Source organism: Panthera uncia, chromosome A2, assembly GCF_023721935.1.
Source record: "Panthera uncia isolate 11264 chromosome A2, Puncia_PCG_1.0, whole genome shotgun sequence".
Taxonomy (NCBI): domain Eukaryota; kingdom Metazoa; phylum Chordata; class Mammalia; order Carnivora; family Felidae; genus Panthera; species Panthera uncia.
In genome coordinates, this window is record NC_064816.1 from 81,407,394 (window position 1) to 81,429,145 (window position 21,752).

A 21,752-nucleotide genomic window follows, 5' to 3' on the forward strand; every position below is an offset into this window, starting at 1 on the left:
CTGATGTCATGCCCGTGATATTCCAAAAGCCCTGCTGACTGTGTTATTTCTACAACCATTGCTTAAATTTTCCTTACTGCTACCTTTTATTTCCCTTTCTATGACTTTATGATTTTCTGTTTCACTAGTTTCATGATGGAGTATCTTCCCTTAGTTGTCTGAACAGAGTAATCACAAAAAAATATTTAGTGTTTTTTTATTCCCTTTTCTTATATTTGTCCTTATTGTCTCCTTGCCTGTTTTAAATACTGTCGTGCATGTCAGAGATCTTCCTCAAATGTTTGGTGATTGTCCATTTATATTTAAAATTGTGGCATATAAATACGAATCTCATTCTAGAGTTTCATTGACCAATATGAAAGCCACTAGCCACAGGTGGCTATTGAGAACTTGAAATAGACTTACTCCAAACTGAGATGTGCTACAACAGTAAAACAAAAACCAGACTTGTAAGTCTTTGTATATAAAAAAAGTAAAATATCTCCTTAATAATTTTATCTCAATTATTATAATACATTATAATAATGATAATATAATTAATATATTAACACATAATTTATATATATAGATTATTATTATATTAAAAGGATAGTATTTATGATATTGGGCTAAATGATATATTAATATTAAAATTAATATCACTCATTTATTTATGCTTTTAATGTGGCTAGTGAAGATTTCAAAAGTATATATAACATGAGGCTCACATTCTGCTTTTATTGGACAGTGTCCCTCTAGAGGGATCAAGTAAGCTTCTGGTCATTTCATTTTCCTCCCTCATTACCCACTTCTACTAGGAAGTAATGTAATGTGTTCTCTTGGACCAGTCAGTTCCCCCAGAAAGAAATCCTGTCATTTCTTGCTCGCTAGAGCTCTGGAAGTGGCAGTAGAAAAAGGAATCAGTATGTGGAATTTCACTTAAACTTATTTCTGAATGGATCTCCCTCATGCCCCTAACTGGGCCTTCTGTTTTTAAATCCAGAGTTCTTTGCTCAATGTTGTCAAAGCAGAAACACCCTACCCTTTAACAGGGTGAGGAAGGAGAGTGCATTGGCTGAGTGGAGTATTTGAAGAGAAGATCTAGGGTTTAGGACTTAGAAAGACAGTCAACCAAGTTAGACCCTGGTTCCCATGGCACGCCATGCTGCTGGTTCATGACCCTTTCTGGAATTATTTAGCAGATCCTTTTTGCTTCATATTGGCTTTCTGTTCTAGGCATAGATGTTGAGAATCTGACATTTTAGGGCCCATTATCATGAGTCAATTTGCTTTTTAAATATTGACATATTTTCTGGATTTTGTCATCTAAATATCTGGGCTGAACACATGTGTTCATGGTTTTTTTTTTTTAATTCTATTACTTTCATTTTAATGAAATTTCAGGTGCATGTGAAAATGGATTCAATCTTCCATGTTTAACCAAGGGTCTTTAAATCACTCATCTTTTCCTTCATTATTTTCTGTCAGATTATGCTCAGGCATTTAAGTTTCCCATAACCTGGTCTAAATATACTTCCCTCTACCTGAATAGGTCAAACCAGGCTTACATTTTCCACATGCCTTTTTTTTTTTTCAACCATACCAATGACAGTGCTAAATGCTTTATGTAATTACCTAATTTTATATTCTGAGAACCCCACTTCCTTCTACTTATTTATATTCAACTAATCTTCTAGGGAAGATTAAGGATCTGTGAGTTCTGTGAACATACTCTTAGGACTTCATTGTTTCCTTGATTGTTTCCTACATTTTACAGTTTTTATAATATGATGAAATGATATTGTGAGATATTAATCCACATGATTTTATCCCTCTACCCTCTTCCTTCTCTTTGAACTGCAAAATAGGAAGCTGCAAATTGGGGAAGGACCTTGAGTGAAGACAAGAAATAGACTTTATGTGAATATTCAGTGTTAATAAAGATATGAAAAGCAGTTATGATCAAACTGACACATTGTTCTCAACATTATTTCAAAGTAGCGCAAAGGGCACTACACTTGAATAGAGGTGGGAACAAAGGAGCTTAGATGTGGAGGAATCCCAGAAAGCTACTGTGGTCTGCCTTGCCGCAGACACATTCCTAAAGGCAAGCTTTCTCACCTCCATCTCCACAGGCGAATATGAGGATCTCAGAGCTGAGGCATGCCTCAGAGAGAACAGCCTCCGAAAACACTGTGTCCATCATGGTTCCAGAGCAGTGGTGTATAATAGGCTGTGTGTGATGTGTAGGCAGCTATGTTTAGAAACAGATTCACAGAGCTCTTGGGGCCCTATCACTCTGCTCAAGGCCCTACACAGTTGCATAAGTAAACTAAGGAAAACAGGGCCATTACCTGCCAAGTGCTCATGACCAGGACAGGGAAAGCCACAGCCACCAGTTTAGAGAGGGTATTCTGTGTTCTAATCTCTTCGTCCGTTTTTTTTTTTTTTTTTTTTGGTAAAAACATGCTTCTGATAAGATTATCATTTCACAAAGTAAATACAATGTGATAGTGCAAGAAATAAAAACTGTGATGTGATTATTTAAAAAGTCAACCAACACACATCAATGCTACATCACCTGCCCTGCAATCAGATTCTGGAGATAAGTGCAGTGACTTTGGAAAGGACTCACTAGAAAGAACTTTGCTTGTATGTAGCCCAAAGGAGGAAGGGGCACAAGATACCCTTTCAGTGGTATTTAAAACTAGATTTGAATAATTATTTGTCCAGTTGTCTCATTCTAGGAGCTTACCCATATATCTGACACTTATTGTGGGTTTAAACATTGAGCTAGGTATAGTTCAGAGAAAGAGGAGTCCAGTCCCTGCCTCCAGGGAGTTTGGGAGTTACCTATTTGATAGAAGGAAGCAAGACTTGGCTTCCTATTACCTAATCCAGTTGAGCAATAAACAGGGAGAGACTCCAGGATAAAGTGCCTGACAGAGTTCAGAGTAGGGGGTGCATGTGAGAGAGTGTCCTGTCCTCACATAGCCTCTGTGTCTTGTAAGGAGAGCCTTGACATGAATCTGACCAGAAGGCTTTATATTTGAGTGGCATCTGTAGGAGTAGATTTTAAAATGAGTAATCTGGGATTGGGAAAAGACTTCTAAAGTGGGGGAAATAAAGGATATAAGAGGATAATCAGTGCTTCTAGAAAGCCAATTTCCCTGACTTAATGCTATGATCTAGACTTTACAATTTCAAGAATGTTTTACTGTCAAAAATAGAAGGACTGAGAAATTTTTATTTAAAAACATTTTTTTCCTCTGCTTTTAAGTGGAAACACATCTACTGCATTTAATTTCTTTATATAGGAATGCATCATTGAAGTTTTTATCTTCTGTGAATCAGTATTTGTACAACCTTAGGTTTCTTGTTTCCCGAGGCATGAATATGACTGTTTGCTTTCTTTAAAGCCTAACATTCATAGTAAGAGGATATGTTTTATCCAGAGTAAGACATACACAAATATACTAAGATCTTCTTAAAATTTACTTAATACAACAAAGAGATCTCTAAGTGTCATAAGCATGTACCTTTTGATATGTTCAGCCTGATTAGTTTTAGATTTAAAAATCATTAAATGCTTCCAAAGTTATATATACACCTTAACTTTCAGTCTTCATTATTTTCAAATCAAATCAATGAATCAAATTAAATTGGTATGCTTACCAATTTATTGGTATGTCAACATATTTACTCTCATTTTCTAAATTTAAATGACCTTCCACTATCTGTGAAGGTATGGAAACACCAAAGATGTTATAAAATGTATCCAGTATGTTGTTACTCTTTTTTTCAGCATTAAGTAAAATTTGGGGGCTTTGAGGAAGAATTTTTAGTTCCTTCTTGGACTTATTTATGCAAAGTTATAATTCTTGGCAGCTTAATACAAATTGCTTTTGAATTTTAAGAAGAAACCACATCTTTCCCCTAACAATGCCTGAACTTAGCAGGCATCCAATTAATTTGAAATTAATTTCCTCTAATCTTATTTTGATGTTGCTGGCAACAACTTTTTATATTTTCTTCCTTGAGGTCACTAGCTTTTTGGTAGAAATTGCTCTTTTTAAAGATGGAGAAATACCTTCTGCCTTTAACCTTTCTCTGTGTTGGCCAATACATGGTAGTCAGTCTCTGACTTATGCTTGCGGAAGAAGCTGGAAATATTAATCCCTCTGTGAAGCTTGGCATCTCTCCTGCTGAAACTTCCCCCTCTGTATGTCCTCCACTGTGCCATAAACCTTCCATTAAGCCACCTATTATATTACTATAATAACTTTTCTGTATGTCTATCTCTCACTCCATGAAGATAAGTTTTATTTACCTTCATAAACTCTGGACCCAGAAATACCCAGTGCCAAGAGAAATAGTTTAATAAGAAATTTCTTTACATTCTTATTTAATGTAACTATAATCTCTATATAAGAGTGATGAAAATAATTTTAAAACCTCAGGGTAGCATAGCAAAATGTGTCTGCTGAGAGCTTTATATTGGCAAAAGGTAAAGATTTAGATCTGGGCAAGGAAATGTTTGTATGTGACCATGTATCCTTATGTCTTCCTACTAATCTTTGCTATTGCTTGTTGTATGGATGCATAAACTCAAGGTCATCCATTTCATACTGATGCTGAAAATTTTAGCATTTATATAATTTTCTTAGTTTTCCTTGTGTTATCTCCTCTGTAAAAATGTGGCTTATAATACCCAATTAGAGAATTTTTTGTGGACTTAAATAATGACAAATGGAAGCATTTAGTATGACACCTGGCCCATGGTATAATGTTAACAAATAAGTCTTCTCCCTTACTCTTTCCTAGAACTTTTCAAAGTGTTCTATGTGAAAGGGAAGAAATAGAATATATTAATCAAGTAGAAAATTTTTATTTTCATATTTAATAACTAAATTTAAATTATGTTGAAGATGTTTAAATATTTAAAATAAATTTGAGAAGTCCAAAGAGCAGGAACCAGAATAGCTTTAAAAAATCAACTTCACTCTAGTGATAGTATCTAGTGCATGGCAATCAAAAAGAGGTAAAAGTTATTCTAATTATCCAGGAATTGAACTTTAAATTGGTGAGCATTGCTAAAGAGGAACAAAGAATAATGACATATACACAAAACGAAAGCAATGCTTTAGCAAATATCAAACCAGAACCTAGAAGAAGATATGTGACAAGAGGTAAAAACTAAGAAAACAGAAGCATAAGGAGAAAAAGAAAGCAATGTTTTTTTTAAAACCATTAGGGCAATGTAGAATAAGCATTTCCAGTTCTCTGGGTCTCTGTGACCTCTTTTGCTCAATTATCAGGACCAGATGATTCCTAAGATTCCTTCAATTTCTGCAGTATAAAGGTCATGAACAGAGGGAAGAAATGTGTCATGCGTAGAAGTGGGTGAAAGGTCTTTGAACTAAGAGTAACAGCTATTTATATCTGAGTAAATGTGGATGTTCTGGGAGCCTAGGAAACTCTGTTATCTTCTACTGTAGAATCTTTCTATAGAATTGTCCTCTGTATGTGAGGTGTGTCCCCAGAATGTGAGCTCCTTGCAGGGAGGTGTTGCTAACCTATCCAAGCTGATTTGAATATATTCTATTATTGGTTTATCTTAGTAAATATTGGTAGCTTTCAACAACTAACAGCAGGGAGAGCTATAAATCTCCTTCTTAAAACAGACAAAGTGAAAGCTCTCTCAAATTGGCTTCTAACTGAAGCAGATGAGCAGCAAGCAGGAACTCAACCTGTTGCCCATGCTCCACGAAGCTTTCATGTTCTGTACTTTTCAGTGTCTCAGTAGTCCTTACGTGGACAATTCAAAGGCATATGCTTAACATGCTAACCATGGAATTCAGCTAACCATACCGTCATAGTCAGACAATGGGGAATGCCCCCAAATCAAAAGCTACACAATGGGCCATTTCTCAACTGAGCCTTAGGCATCTGGGCTTGGTGGGTTTTTATAGCCTGTGATGTAAGAGTAGGGAGTTAGCCATATTTCTAGCCAACTCATAAATCTTTGAAGCCATTCATTTCACCACTGGGAACCTCATTATTATTTTTTATGGAAAGTTTCAGATTTTACGAAATAAAGGTAATTAAATTACAGATTTTGATTACATGGTAAATAGCTCTAGAATGAATGTTCACAACCAGGGTAGCACCCCACTTTAGAAGGTGGATTAAAAGTGTTCAGTACTCACACATTGTATTTATTCTCTTTTGTTTGTTTCAAGTTTTTGTTTAAATTCTAGTTAACATAGAGTGCACACATTGTATTTTATATGGAAATATTTGTAATGCATTGCAGAAAAACTCATGGTAGGAAACATGCTTTCTTCCTCTTTGTGGCAGAGTTCTTGGAACACAGTGGTCACATGATAAATCTTCACCAAATATGTGTATGTATAAGGATGCATATCATCAACAGTAATCCCCAGGAAATTACTGCCTAAATGATGGGAGAAAAATCATATTTTCTTGTCTAATTTAGCTTATATTATAATGGCTCGATTTATTTTTGGAGTGTCTTTACTTTTTTATTCTAATGAGTTGCAAAAATAAGAGTACACCCACCAAATATTGCTATCTTAGTCCTCTTACATGGCAAAAGAATGTCATAACCATTGTAGACCCCAACCTGTTGATTTTGCAATGCCCTCACCAAGAAGCCTCTTCTCTCCAGCTTTTACAAACTAGAATATTCATTGATGCTTTGATTCTTCTCCTAAGAGAAGTGTGCATGTTTTTATCAGGTTCCTATAACAAAGACACAGGATGAAAAGAGTCAAGGGAACCGCTCTAAGAAAATAAGTAGGAATATCCCTGGAGAGGGATCTGCTTCTGTGTTCTTTTAAACGTCACAGCGTAATTGTTTCTTTCTATCCTTTTTTTTTTTTTTTTTAAAGAAAGAACCAGGGTGAGGAGCAGCTCACTTGCAAGCTGGGGAAGTTGGCAAACACTGGCGGCAGAGCCTAACTTTGGTTTAGAAATCATACTGCCTCAGTGGAGTGTCACTCAAAACTCCACAGCCATTCTTGGATACTTGAAGGTGGGGCTCACAGCAGTCAGCAGTGATTTGACCCAGCACTTGGGGCAAACACAACCACAGTTATCAGTGTTAATTCCATTGTCTTCCAACCAGCATTTTGCAAGTGAGTTAATATTGGAGGATTTGCACTTTTTCATCGGACTTCAAACTGGTAATTATGCTTATGTAATCCCTGTGAAGTTTTCTACCCTAACAACATAGGATGCAAGACTGGTTCCTCTAATACTAAAATCTTACTTTGATCTGGTTTTTTGCTTTCTTCTTATCCAGTTTAAGCTCTACCTGCATTTCTCTCTTCTCTCGGGCAGTATTTGAGATACAGACCTACAGGCACCCTGTCCCCAGCTTTTTGATAAGAAGTTGTATCTAAAAGAAAATAGAAGGAGTTGTAACTTTACCATGTATGATCTTGCCAGTAATAAATACAATACTAAGTGATAAGAGGGTATTAAAAAATACTCAGAAGTATTGAAACCCTCCAACAAACGTGATTATATACATGCAGCAGTGGAGGAGTATCTTAACAGAGCAACAACATACTAAAGGACAAATTCATGCACGGTTCTTTTATTCTTAAGAATATCTATGCCCAGGGAGACTGTTAAACTGCAGATGAATTTTTATAATTGCCTGAAGAGGCAATTGTAATATAATTATGCAAGTTTTGGACTCTCTTATATGAAGATTGTAACGCAGAGTGGGTGTCTTCCCAGTCTTGAAGAAGAATCTATCCTTTCCCATTTAGCATCAACAGTAATCAGTAGTTATCACAGGCAGAGTTTCTACTGCTGAAATTCCTGGTATGTCTCCAGTCAACAGGTGGCTTCCTGGGACTTGTATGAGAGGTGACATGTCAACTTTATTTTACATTCAGGTTACAGAACTCTATCATCATATTGTATACCTGGCAGGTTACTGAATCTTTGATGCAACAGCTAACAGGATACAGGAAGTAATGTTACAAAATTTACCATTAAATTAGAACCAGTTTTCAATTTGTACATCATTCCTCCAATGTTTTTCCTGGTAAGAGCTAGCCACATGGAATGATAATGGGAGGCAGGTATTAGAATTAGGTAAAATTTTACAGATTTCAGACCTAATCATTTTACTGTTCACATATAACCATTTCTAGTAATGGTGTTTTATTCTGACCTGCATTGTGATACAGTATTCTATAGGAACAAATGATATCTGTCTGTGTGCCTTAACTCTCTTTCACTTTGATTATCTCAAATAGTTGGAAAGTAAGCCCTGTGAATTAAGAGCTCTAGAGGCAGTGGTTTGCCTCTGTGGGTACTGTGTGAAGACAGTAGACTGGGGGAGAGTGTTTGACATAGACAGGGGCGGGAAATGCTAATATTACCTCATTCAAAGAATTCCTAACCTTCCTTGTACCTCAGACCTATACAATTCTATTTGATGTTTGGGTGGTTAATTATTCAAGCATTCTAGACAAGCCATAATTAAACATTTCAATATAAAATCACAAGCAATTACTGATCTATAATTATGTATGCTACCTAAGTATAAATAATTAGAAAACAAAAAAATTGAAATGACCTGCTGTGTGGTAATGCTGCTAAACAGATATATTTTTTTACACTAAAAGGCAAGGACTTTATGAATGCTGGCATTATGTAAATGACTTTGTCTTTAGAAAGTTGGATTGTGCGTGGTATCTTGTCTGTTTACTCAAACATTTGCCTGCTCAACACATACTAGGTATTGATCATTTTCTGTACCTAATTTCATCCACTTAGCACTTTAACAATCAATTCCCTATCACAAATATTATTTGATAAATTAAATGGATATCAACACAGGGACATTTTATAGCAGGTCACTGCTCTATTGGGTCATCAGGGAATCTTCCACTGAGTCTGGTACCACAAGTTTTCATATTTCTCCCTTAAGGATGATGAAAGATCAGTGGATTCCTAAGTATCTGAAGTCTGTGGAGCCTTGGGTTGCTTAGAAACAGTGAATATGGGCTTGCTATGGCAACCCAATTTATCAGTGAATGAAAAGCCAGTTTAGCTGGCATTGTGCCACCTCTCCATACTTTGATGGTAAGAATATTCAGATCAGATCCTCTATTGTATCAGTATTTTTTATTATTTATAAATAAAACTATATTTATTAGCAATTTACATATTTATATATTTATTTACCAATTACAAATTACCAAATTTTGACATAGGAACTCACAGTTTATAATGGATAGCAACTACATGAAAATCAAGCTGAAACTTACTATGTAACGTTAGTATACACTTCAAATTTGTTACGTCTGCTGGTTATTACCCCATTGCCTAACTTTTTTATACAGGATTTTCATTAAATTAAAAGCATGAGAAAGCAAGACTAGTAAAGTATATTATTTATGTGATAAAAAAAAGTTTCTGTAAATTTGACTTAGATTAATAATTCCATAAAAACAATCTATAAATTTATCTATGTAATGTAGTATATTTTAGTGATATTTTCATTTTATATTCACTCTTTGTTTGCATATAAATAGAATAAATGTGGTTTACCATATTTTTAAAAATCTTATGCTTTAAGTAATATACCATGTAATCTGACACACAAAATGTATTAGAGAATTAATTTATTTGAAAAACACACCTTTTTAATAATGGAAAAGATTTTAGAGTCTGACTCTCATCCTCAGTTTGAGGATTTGCTCCTTGGAGTACATTTTCAACTATTTTGCCCTTTCTGATTTAAGACAATTTTTCCGATTTTAATGACACCTTTTAATTTTTTTTTTTTACATATTCATGCTTTATAAGACCATAACCTCTGCACCTCTTCACATGTAGGTGTTGTATTTATCTTATCTGCCTATTGACTCAAACTCTTGTATGTTTGTCACAGTCTGTGGCGGAGGCAGGGCTGGCAGCCTCTCCTGAGACAAAAATGCTACCAGGTTCTACTTACTGTCCTTTTCTCCTGGGTTTTGGCATTTATGCATTTTGTTTTGATATTTAAGAGTTCATAGTCATAGTATGAAAAGTTCTCTTGAGAGTAAAAAAAAAAAAAAAAAGTCCATCTCAGGTTGCCATGGGATAAGGAAGGACACATTTGGTGATATTTTCGATTTTTTCTTTGTACTTTATTCATTTTTACAGACTTCTGAAATTGATCAGTGTTTGGAATCCTCTAGCATGTCTCTTTAGCTGAGCGATGCCCCTCTTAAAGATAAGTCTCGTGTCACAGATGGTAACAAGTACAAAGACAGAACTTAAACGGAAACAGAACTTCAGCCATTTTTCTTGAACTAACTGCTATCAGAACATAAAGGCCAATCCTCAGAGGTGCTTAAGTTTCTAGTGACTGGGCCATACTAACACTCTTGACAAAGGTGCATTTTGAAGTCAGATAAAGACCCACTGTCTTTTAACAAAATAAATGAGCAGTCCAGAATAAACCCTCTAAACAACCCAGAGGAATCAAACTATTAGCAAGGGATCGCATCAGTTGATTTATAAAAAAAGATGGTCATGTAAAAAATTAGACGGTAGCGTATTACTATTCAGAAGACTTGGCGAAAATTTGATAGGCAAAATAATACACCACAACCACTTATAATGATCTACCTTTAATACCGAATCATGGTTTTTGGTGTGAATTATTTTAACAAATTTTAGGAATCTTCATTTTAATAAATATGTCTATTCCTTGATGTGGATACAGAAACACAGTTAGTATATTAGATCATTTAAAATGTTTGGGGGGGGCACCTGGATGGCTCAGTCCATTGAGCGTCAGACTCTTGATGCTCAGGTCATAATCCCAGGGGTATGGGATTGAGTCCTGCATGGGGCTAAGTGTGGGGCCTGCTTAAGACTCTCTATCTCCCTCTGTCCCTGTCCTCCACTCATGCTGTCTCAAAAATAAAAATAAACATTAAAATGTTTGGGAAAAGGTTATTTTGTAGGAGCATGTCATTCATCCTTGTATTGTACTTACTCAAGAAGTATCTGAAGAATGACAGAATCCTTTGTAAGAATGGTTTTCAGTTTTTAAAAAAATGGCCCTGACTGAGCCACCCAGGCACCCCAAGAATATTTGCTAATGTGAAAGAATCAGACTATTTGTTTAATACATGCAGATTTTTGCTTAAAGCAGACCACACCTGTTCTTTGTTGCACTTCACGCCCAGTGTCTACTAAATATAAAAAGGCATACATAGAAAATAACCATTCCTTTTAAACTTGATATCAGACAACATGGAGAACCAAAGATAACCTTCTCTCCTACCAAATTATATAATATACTCATGTTTCTTTTTGATCTATCCTGTGATATCTATAGTATAGGTTCTTCATTATCTATTCAATGTGTATTTTAGCATCTATTATGTGTCTGGCACTATTTTAAAATCTGGGATATAAAAATCGCTACCAACACAGTTCCCAATGAGTACATTATAGGGAGCTTCATTGTCACCTGCACCCTTGCAACTCCTGAATGAACTGAGCTTTTTATGACATATTCTATGAGTATAACACTAAAGAGTTCTGGACATATGTAGAAGAAAATATAGTTACATGGTATTTTATATGTGTTTAATATTATACTAATATCTCTGTTACATATAGTGTAAAAAACCATATTTCTGTTCTTGATTCTTTTTTTTAGAGGTCTCCTGATTGTGTTTCTTTTTTTTTTTTTTTTTTTTACATTTTATTTATTTTTGAGAGAGAGACAGAGCACAAGCAGGGGAGGGGCAGAGAGAGAGAGAGAGAGAGAGAGACAGACAGACAGAATCCGAAGCAGGCTCCAGGCTCTGAGCTGTCAGCACAGAGCCTGACGCAGGCCTTAAACTCACAGACAGCAAGATCATGACCTGAGCCGAAGTTGGACGCCCCTCCTGATTGTGTTTCTTGATGACACTTAATGAACAAGAACTTTGGTTAGATATTTTATTTGTGTAAATGAGCAGTGATCTAAGATCCACATTTTACATAGAATATTGTGTTTTCAACTGAAACTAGCTGACTCAATAGAGGGATTTTAGGGAGTCCACATAATTGACAACTCCAGAGTTAGTACTTTAATATTTATTTATTTATTTATTTATTTATTTAGGAAGAGAGAGGAAGAGGAGCAGGGAGAGAGAATCCTGAGCAGGCTGCACAGAGTCTGGCATTGGGCTCAATCCCATGACCCTGGGATCATGACCTGAGCCAAAATCAAGAATTGGCACTCAAGGACTGAGCCACCCAGGTGCCCCCAGTGTTAGTACTCTTTAGGCATAGTTGGATCAAACTTGTTGGCTCTTTCTCCTTAACTTTCTCTCTTCCACTTGTTTGGGTGTTGGCTTTGACCCAGACTGACCTACCCTGAGTTTTTAAAAGTCCCCCAGCAGGAAGAATATGTGTTTCCTTATTCTTCTACATAGAAGATGGGGATGGCGTTGGGGGGGGGGGGGTAGATAATAGTAGAAAGACTGATTCATACCAATGTTGAGCAAAGGACCTTTTATGAGTCCTGAGGGAAAATGCATGTTCTTGTAACACTCCCTACTTAATCAAAGGAAAATTTTAAACAGAGCATTGGCATTCTTTTTTTTTTAAATTTTTTTTTTCAAAGTTTTTAATTTATTTTTTTTGGGACAGAGAGAGACAGAGCATGAACGGGGGAGGGGCAGAGAGAGAGGGAGACACAGAATCGGAAACAGGCTCCAGGCTCCGAGCCATCAGCCCAGAGCCTGACGCGGGGCTCGAACTCACGGACCGCGAGATCGTGACCTGGCTGAAGTCGGACGCTTAACCGACTGCGCCACCCAGGCGCCCCCAGAGCATTGGCATTCTTAGAGGCAATGTCTCTAGAATCAAAACCTTTATAAATCAAAATATGGAGGCAGTTTTTGAATCTTCTGTACTCAGTATGGAAGGACATCTCTAAATGCTGAGTCAGTCACTCATGGCTTCTAGATCACAAGTCACTCCTCCCTATACAAAAGGGACTAAGGTTCTAGGGTGTGAAGTCCCTGAAGAAACGTCACTATCTTGGGGTGCCTGGGTGGCTCAGTCATTAATCGTCTGACTTTGGCTCAGGTCATGATCTCACGGTTTGTGAGTATGAGCCCCACGTCAGGCTCTGTGCAGACAGCTTGGAGCCTGGACCCTGCTTTGGATTCTGTGTCTCCTTCTCTCTCTGCCCCTCCCCAACTTGTGCTCTCTCTATGTCTCTCAAAAAATAAGTAAGTAAAAAAAATTTTTTTTAATTAAAAAAAAAGAAACATTACTCTCTTTCTTTCCTCTGGGAAATTCTCAGGCATAGTGAAAAATCCCTTAAATAATCAACTAAATTCATTGTGTTCCATCTTTAAAGATTGAAGCCAATTCCCTCAAACACATCTTAGTACTTATTTAATGGACTTAAAAACAAAAAACAAAAGACATTGTTCTCATTTTTAATTGTATTTGCATAGGATCGGATGAATATTGAAAGAGTGATACATATGATGGTAGAATATTATATCCTAGAGATAAAAAGCTTCCCAAGTAATGGATTTGCACCAAAAGACTTAAAAAGAAGATCACACTGTATTTTTTTTCCATAACCTGGCTGACATAACAGACAAGCCAGAGAAAGTTTAGTAAATAGCATAAATGTAATTTAATATTCATTTTTTGAGTTTCTTGAAGAATTTAAATATTTCCTACTATACAGAATAGTAAATGCAAGGCTAATAGAATCAGTTGCAGAATATGATGAAGTTTTGACTAGAATACTTTTTGGTAATATTTTGATACCTGTAATTGTACATTGAACTGCCACTGGAGGCTGGATGCCTTTCAAAACAGAAATATCTGTTAAGTGGATGATGTAAGCATGTTTGTAAAAGGAGTGAAGGACCAAATGAATTCATGGTTTCTGCTGATTTAGGGATAGATATGCTTTTGTAAATGCAATTGCAATAAGTCATGTGAATGCAACTCCAAATTTACATATCCCAAATCATGTACCCTTTTGAGAGCATACTAGAAAGATAAAAATGAAATGTCAAATAGTCAAATAGAAATCAATCAGGACAGATACACATAGGGTAACCAAGGAAGAAAAGAAGCATGTGAAAGAGAGGAGTCTATACGGAGCCTTACTATAAAAACAGTATTTTGTGACATGCCTCTTTATAACATAGGAAACACTGTAATCGTTTTTAATTTTGAGTTAATTCATGAAATGGTATGGTTTTACATGCTTTTATGGACTTACTTCACCTCCCAATTTTACTCACAGTAGCCTTCTTTTCTCCAGCCTACTGTGATGACCCAGTTTTCCCTGTGGAGTTGTAGAAAATGAGAGGAAAAACAGGCCTAGCAACATTCCTGGATCATATCCAGAAAATGTTCTTTAGTCCTTGGAACACATGGAGGATGCTGCTTCAAGCCTTGTACATGCAATTTGGGAAAACAAGAATATTCTCAGCATTCACCCTGAACAGGAAAGCACTGTGCTCTTAACAAAAGGAGCATCACAGAGTCCACTGAAACCCACTCAGATAATATAAGCACTCCAATTCACATACGTACCTTTACCCATGAACTGGAGGCACCGTGGAGGAGGATACTTTGCTTACCTAAATAACACAACCGAGAGACCTTGGGCCCTAATAGCCAAGAAAACAGTTGTGTCCCAGTTGTCCTGAGGACAAGTGAGCTAATCAAGCAGAGCAGAACTAGCAGGACTAGTTCAGTCATGTATGAGGGACATTCTGTAGCAATTCAGACTCCATAACCTACTATTGGTTCCTTGAATCACAACCTCAGAACAAAAGACAAGAGTTACATTCAGGAATCTGAAAGGGATGGTCATGATAAACAGGTTTTGAGTCCTTGGTTGCTTGCTGGCGAGCTCAAGGATGACCGATAATTGCAGAGACGGTGCTGATGCTGCCTGAACCCACCTAAACCTACCCTAGTACAGTTACCACAAGGTCAATTCCTTTATCAGTTCCCTTGTCAGTGCCCTATATTGCAAAGCAAGGTTTAATGCTGCTGCTAAAGTTGCTGCTAAAGTAATGAAGTTTAATAGGCAAGTCAAACTTCTTTATGATTCAAAACTGAAGTATGGAGATCACAAAGGGAAGGTTTCACTCTACCTCTGATATGTTGCAATTTCTTTCATGTAAGCAGGTACCCAGCAATCACAGAGACACATAGAGGACAGTTTCAGGATTCTGACATTTTAGAATTATTCTGAATTCATCTATCTGTCTCATGCAACATAGAGTGCTGGTGTACCACTTTTTATTCTGTCTGGATTCTAATGTTTATGGCATCTGGAATATGCCCATTGAAATATGTAAAGAAAGTGATTGAAATGATCCATAACATTTCCGGGTAAACATTTGCTTCTGAAAATTTTACATGTATATATTTTCAATGTTTTTGTTTGTTTTTCTTACAAACAACGTGAGGCTTTATTCAAACAGAAAAATACATTTAAAGTAAAATGTTCCCTCTTGGAATCCTATGGGTTCTTTGAAATTTTAAGAATTTATTTCAAGTTCTTCCAAGGAGTTCATTTGATAAGTAACACTCTAAACCAAACTTGCTGGTCTCTTTGAAGACAGAAAACTCAGGCTCATTGAAGGGCAAACCCTTCCCTTAAGCCCACTAAGAACCAACCTGGGCAATGATGGTCCGCAAACTATTTTATGTTTCTTTAAAATGCCGGGTCACTCAGATGCAGGGTTTATCCCACTTCAAACAAACAGAAAAAGAAAGGTATCGGGAATATAGTTTTTCCTGTGTAGTGATTTTTTAAATAAATTATTATTGTATAACATGTTTCTTAGAAACCTTTTTTTTTTTTTTTCTATCTTTAAAAAGAAACCTAATTAGGTCGGTCTCCTTCTATGTCCCTGAAGGAGAGTGTGTGTGGGTGCATGCACGCATGAGTGCACGCACACGTGCATACAGTATGTATACCTAAGTCTTGTAGGAATCTGATGTCCAAGTGTGTATCTTTAAACTTAAGGTAACAGGTTGTCAGATGACACGGATGTCCATATAATTAGGTTTTTCATTGTCTCTAGTGTGATTAGCATGTCTCCATTAAATGGAATAAAATCACTTTGAGTCTCATTATCCATCTTTTTTCTTTGATTAAATGTATTTTGTTTTTATACATTCATCACACACTTCAGCTTTTTACTGGTGTTTAAACAGAGTTAAAAAACCTGATATTTTAGGATTTTAAAGTACATCCTTTTGATCAAGCCATGAGCTAAAGCAAATGTAAACTGATGTCCCTAACCCCTCTTAAAATTATTTTATTTATTTAATTTTTAAGACCCCACTTCAGGGAGTATCTTAGGTTACTTCTCTTAATGATAAAATTTGTTTTGATTTTTTTTTTTGTATTTCAATTGAATAGTTTTTTTTTTTTTACATTTTTCCTGTCCTGTGAAATTTCAAATTCATTGATTATATTTTTCCTTAACCTTTTTAAATTTGGCATTTGTTAACTAACTGCTTGTTTTCTTTATTGATTATTGTGCTTTTTTTCCTACTATTTCACCATGCCATGTTTTCAGGCCTTGTTATCACTTTACCTGAATATTTCTGGTTTTCCCCCAAATAATATCCTATCAACTGTATGAATACAAATTACCCTGACAACTATGCTGATCATACCATGTCCTTATGTTTCTTAGTATAATTTAAATGTTGACTTACTCTACTTCCCCTTAGAGAGTTGAGTCAGCTTTGCAGTGTTCAAGTAAAGATTAGGTCTGTCAACATTTTTAGATGGCCTGTGAAATTTACATATTGATTTGGCCCTGCCCACGTGAGCACTGTCCACACATACAGAGGTGCTCTCTGTTAAATCTCTTTCACACACAGCTCCTACTATGGCTTCTATTAAACATATGGGTAAGTTTATTTTATAATTTTAATTCAGTATGTTTGCTTGTGTCCTGTGTTTCAATTTATTAGATCACATGGTTTAAGTCTAAACTTTAGTTACCCTGATATCCTATGTTTTACCTTTATTAATGTCCTTGAAATTCTCTTTTAAAGGCCATCTTAGAAGCCTGTATTTTAGTCTCTCAAGTTTTACTGGCATTACATTATACTGTTATATCTTAGTTATGTACATATATATTTATTTATTTTTGTTCCTGCATGTTAAGTCCTTCCTCACCATAGAAAAGAGGTAAAGCATGCCATTGATTTCATACTTTCACAAATAAACAAGGTAGCAATTGAAAATGATAGATGTTTATACACACACACACGTGTGTATACATGTGCATAAATATGTGCATATGTATGTGCACATCAATCTCTATGGTTAGTTATCCCCAAGGATTAAAGTGAGAAAACAAATTTTACTTACAGTTTGACACTGGTAACTAATGTTTTGAGATCGTTTACACATCTTTAGAAGGATTTAATTTCAAAATAATTCTGTTACTACTTACAGAATATGTTCACTGTTGATTCTTTGTTATGATTAGATATCATTTTCCTCTCAGTGTAACATCAATTTATTTAAAATTGTTACTCAATTTGTACAAAGGTGTTGAGAAAAGTATATAAAATTAGGTATTGTTCAAGAACTTTTTATCTGCTTTTTTTCTTTCAGAAAAGAGTATAGGCTCTTCACTTAGTCTCTCTGGGTTTTAATCCTTGATTTGGCACATACTAGCTTTGTGACCTACTCTAGTTGTCTAAGGAGCCCAACGGGTGGTATGATAGGTCAGCAAGTAACACAGGTGAAATACTTAGTTCAACAACTGACAGATAGTAAGCCTCCAGTATGTGTCAACCCCCTTATTATATCATTATCATAATTTGTAAGTCATTGCTTATCCATACAGTCCACAAATGCAATGTATATTATATCAAGATTCTTTTTTTCATTTCCTGAACTGTAAAAAAAAAAAAAAAAAATCACTTAAAAAGTTCCATCTCCTAACAGAAATGCATACAGATTTAAATTAGGTAAACCTAACATGTGATTTGATCTGCAGCTTGAGGGTGTGGATGGACTCTGTATGATGATCCTCTTTGGCAAGAAAGAAAATCAGAAATACAATGACTGTGTGTTACTTACTGAGTTCACAAATCCTGCTGTTACTAATAATGTGATCAGAACTCAGGCCATGTGACCCTTCTTCTAGAACTCTTACAATTCATCTGTCATCTGCTTCTCAAATATGTTGCAATATTTGTCATTCAATTTACTTTACTCTTCCTCTTTTACTTCGTAAGTGTTAAATTCCATGAATCAGCTTCTCTAAAAAATACTGTTACAAAGGATTTTGTAAACCATACAAATGCTAAAAGAAGTTTTATTATATTTAATACTTCTGAAGTAAAGAGAGCCTTTGAAAGCATGACACTATATTTAAAACGAAATTACTGTGAAAGTTAATGGCATACAAGTTTTAAATTGTAGTAATATAATAATACAATGAAAATAGTAAAAAAAATTTTTTTTTTGTCAAATGCAGAAGGCTGGTTGGTTCCTTACCAATTAACAAAGAAAGGACAAACAAATTTAAAGAAAAAAAAGATGAACAAGGATATTATCACGAGTATTTTAAAATATAAATGGCTAATATACTTGGGAAAATAGGTACAACTTCATTCAATTGAATATTTACCAATAAAAAAGTACTTGTTAGAAACTTAAAGTTCAGTATAAAACAGTGTAGACAGGCATTCTCACACATTGTTAGTACACACTAACAATTTCACTTACTGCTGTTTATTGGTGTCCTAGAACAGGTAAACAAAACTATGTATGCATGCAATGATATTGTAATAGTGTCATACAGTGACAGCTGAGAACTACACTTGTGGTGAGCACAGCATAACATAGATGTTGAATCACCATGTCATACACCTGAAACTAACTTCGTGTGTCAGCTATACTCAAAAATTTTAAAAACTACATAGGAATTTTTAGCATTTTTTGTCAAGATCAAAGAACTGGAAATAAAACTATGTCCATTAAATAGGAGATTGGTTATTTAAAAGACAATACACCTGTTAGTATGGAATATTTTTCAATGATGGAAAAAGCACATTAACTCTATCCAAAACATGAGAATATCTCCAACACACATAATAGGAGAAGAGTCAAGTTTCAGAAAGTATCATTTGGTGTATGAATGATCCCATATACATAAGAGGGGTAGGGGAGAATTTTATAATTTTCAATACTTTTTTATTTGTCCATATTAGTTTAATAAAGTCCCTAAAATAAACATGTGCTTAATGGCTAATCATCACCATAGCAAGTATTTACTAACTATACATATGAATCCTTTATATTCTCACTGTCAGTCTTTACAACAGATTAGATCCATGGTAACTAAGAGAGGGGAAGTAGTTAGCAACCTTAACACACTTTAGGAAGTGACGAATTCCAAAGCCACACTCTGCTCCATTGACTTTCCAAGCAGATGCTCTTCATCCCAATCAAACCATTGAATATTTGTGGTACGGACAGCCAACATAGTAACATCTGACTTCTGGCCATTCTCGCTCCGTTTTAGGTATTATTATGGTTATGACAGTTGTTGCATGTGTCCATTTACTTAACCGGTTACCAGCTATGAGCCTGGCCTGCACTCTGGGGATTCAGCAGTGAGCCAACCAAATGTCCCCTCCTCATGGAGACAACATTCTAGCAGATGCAAAAACAGGACCAAACAGATAGCCCAGTAGATGGCTGATGGTGCTATGTAATCTGAAGAAAATAAACCAGAAGGGAGAAAAGAATGGAAGGGGCTTGACTTTGAGTGTCTAGTAATCAGGCTCCTGTCAACTGCCCTCACTTAGTTCCTATTATGACCTTCTTAGTTTTGCCCGCTTTTTTACTAAAAAAAGAAAAATAAGAGTAGTCATTGAACTCCCAACCCCCACTCAATACAACCATTGCCAGTAACATCAGGATTCACTTGTCTGTCTGGGTCCAAACCCTATGTGGTCTCTCGCAAAAGAAAGGTTCCCAAAAAACTGTGTCTAAGCTGACTTCATTATGTTGAAAGTTTTATCCTTCATTATACTAGATGTATGTAGTGCTGCAGTGGATTTACATAAGGCAAGGGGTACACTCATATAAAATATATCTCTTCAAAATACTGTGGGTATGTAAGCTTTATAAAATGAAAACCTCAACATTCTTTACTCGGAAATGGGTACAGCATTTTTCTGCCTTGTTGTTTAAGGTATATATTTTGCTCAAATCTAGAGAAATGATCGCAGATTTTACTTAGCTGTGCCCTCTCGGGGTATTACCACACGAGACTCAGAAAGCTCCTCAGGAACTGCTGTCTATGGGATTGAACACAGCTGCCTCTGGGAATGTAGATTTGATTCTTTGGACTGCTCTTGGGAGTGTGTGACATTTTCCTCTCCAGAGACAGTCAGAGGGTTTGGATGGCATTAGGCTACTGATGAGTGATCCAACCAAGTAAGTTCAGTGTCAACTTAAAGCATGTATTGTGCTTGTATTTTTTCCGAAATATCTTTCTCTAATAGTGTTCATAATTTCATCATAATTTAATGATCCTTTCAATATGTTTAAAATATGCTCTTTAAAATAGGTACTATCTGAACTCCTGTGTTGGTGAGCTATTTCTCAATTTTCATACAGGGGGTGGGGGAGTAAGTGTGTTTGAATTAAAGTTGAGAAGAAAATATATCAAAGCAGCTTCAATACAATAAAATAGATGTTTTTAATCAAGATATTCATTAAAATAGCCTTTTTCTACCTTTTTTGCTAATACAGCAAATACCAGAGATCACAGTTAGAGAAATCCTCTTTTCAAGCTACCTGAAATCTGTGTAAGTTATTCTTTTAAAATGAGTAGCATAAATCACATGGAAATTGTCCAAGACCATTTTTACTTGACCCTGATTAAGCGGTGTAAAATTTGAAAAAAAAAAAAATCCCAATATATCTAAAGTATTAATACCTAAGTATTAATTTTTAAATAAATGTGTCAGTAAAAATACCTGGGAAAAAGAAAGTAATGCCTGAGGGAAAAAGAGAACTTTGAATCCTTTTCCAGTTGTATTGCACTGCTAACAAATGAAAAGATTCACCACATACTCAGAAGGGGCCAACATGACCAATCCAATGATAAGAACTGGTTTAAATATGATCTAATGGACTAAATATATTTCTGCCTGTTATTGTTAGCTTACTTTATTTCAAGGCTAACTTTGAGACATTTATTCAGCTGGCCTGTCTGATAGATGACAGTTTAACTGTCTAAAGATTTTGATCTCTCTTACACGATTTTGAGAATTTCTCTGCAAGAATGGGTTCTTAGTATTGAGGGTCTCCCCCCACAAGGCTTTTTATTTTTATTAGGTTTTAAAATAATACCTTTCTTTTAAAGTAACTTATGTTTATGCTGTTTTTTACATTAAAACGTCATCTTAGATGTAATCTGTTTAAATGCTATTTAATAGTTGTATTTTGGCTGAAGAAATTTAAGGGAAATTTATTTTTTTGTTTTTATAGGGATATTTTGCTCTGCTCATGAAACTTCTGTAAAACTAACAGAAAATGATGAACAGTTAAGAATTTCCAGTTAAAACAATATGCTATTTCCTTTTTTAAAGTCGTTTTGTCATCTTTGTTGATAGTATCTCCAATTGTTTTCAAAATTCTTAGTCTTTATGCACGTCAAATTAATGCTGTATAGCAAGGTACATTTTAA

At 35.4% G+C, this 21,752-nt stretch overlaps 1 protein-coding gene across 1 annotated transcript in view; it reads left to right on the top strand.

Moving 5' to 3' along the window:
* Positions 1-6,956: 6,956 nt before the first annotated feature.
* Positions 6,957-21,752, top strand: part of CD36 (CD36 molecule) — a 53,774-nt gene continuing 38,978 nt past the window's right edge. Inside the window, exon 1 of the mRNA XM_049641350.1 lies at positions 6,957-7,187. The gene's annotated coding sequence lies outside the window, so the exon portion shown is untranslated. The remainder of the gene's footprint in view (positions 7,188-21,752) is intronic.